Here is a 1,119-nt window from a genome sequence, read left to right as displayed (position 1 = left end):
GAAAACAAACAGGTTACGATCTTCACTGAATCCATGTTCAGACTTATGTGGACTGAGACCAGACTGGTAACTGGACGGACTGATGACGCGCCGGGGAAACGCCGAGGTATTTAAGCCAGCTGGCGGCGATCACCGGCATGAGCCACAGCTGAGCCTAAGGAGAGAGGCGTGGTAGTGGGTGGAACACGGGGGGTGGAAACTGTAGGCGGACACAAAAACAAAACATAAGCACATGGCCCACAATAACAAAACAGACAGGGGAAAAAACAGAGGAGCACACACTAGGACCAGACAGGGATCCTAACAAAAATAATATGAGCTGATGAATAATAAGTGCTCCATGTGAACATGAATAACAAAGCTCTGTGTATGAGAGCGATGTAATGTCCATGTCTCCATGCTGCTCTGACCCCCCTCCTCCTTTCAGGGTGGAGCCTGCTGGAGTCCGATGGTTCAGACCAGGTCTGAGGAAGTGTAAGTGTGCTTTGAGTTTGATTCATGAAAACAAAGCATCTTCAAACTGTGAAATCACTCATTCACATCTCCGATGTCATCATCAAACAAAATGATAGATTAATAACTGCAGCTGTATTGTGTCTTGTTCTCTCCATCAGATTCCTGTGAACTCACACTCGACACAAACACAGTGAACAGAAACCTCAAACTGTCTGACAACAACAGGAAGGTGACACATGTGGAGGAGGTTCAGTCATATCCTGATCATCCAGACAGATTTGACCACTGGTCTCAGCTGCTGTGTAGAACTGGTCTGACTGATCGCTGTTACTGGGAGGTCGAGTGGAGAGGAGGAGTTGATATATCAGTGAGTTACAGAGGAATCAGAAGGAGAGGAGAATGTAAAGACTGTTGGTTTGGAGAGAATGATCAGTCCTGGAGTCTGGAGTGCTCTGGTGGTGGTTACTATGTCTGTCACAATAAGACAAGAACATCCTCCTCCTCCTACTCATCCTCCTCCCTCTCCTCCCTCCCCTCTGGTAGAGTAGCAGTGTATGTGGACTGTCCTGCTGGCTCTCTGTCCTTCTACAGAGTCTCCTCTGACACACTGATCCACCTCCACACCTTCAACACCACATTCATCGAACCTCTTTATCCTGGGTT

General features: G+C 47.7%; 1 long non-coding RNA gene across 1 annotated transcript; it reads left to right on the top strand.

The window, feature by feature from the left end:
- Nucleotides 1–364: 364 nt before the first annotated feature.
- On the top strand, nucleotides 365–809 carry LOC116379455 (uncharacterized). Its single transcript, XR_004212422.1, has 2 exons — nucleotides 365–474; nucleotides 615–809. It is a non-coding gene; the product is annotated as an uncharacterized LOC116379455 (long non-coding RNA).
- Nucleotides 810–1,119: the final 310 nt, after the last annotated feature.

The sequence above is a fragment of the Anarrhichthys ocellatus genome, unplaced genomic scaffold (assembly GCF_004355925.1).
Source record: "Anarrhichthys ocellatus isolate YVR2014 unplaced genomic scaffold, GSC_Weel_1.0 scaffold4368, whole genome shotgun sequence".
NCBI lineage: Eukaryota > Metazoa > Chordata > Actinopteri > Perciformes > Anarhichadidae > Anarrhichthys > Anarrhichthys ocellatus.
Note: the sequence above shows the minus strand (reverse complement) of the source record. Positions and strands in the feature narration are given on the sequence as shown.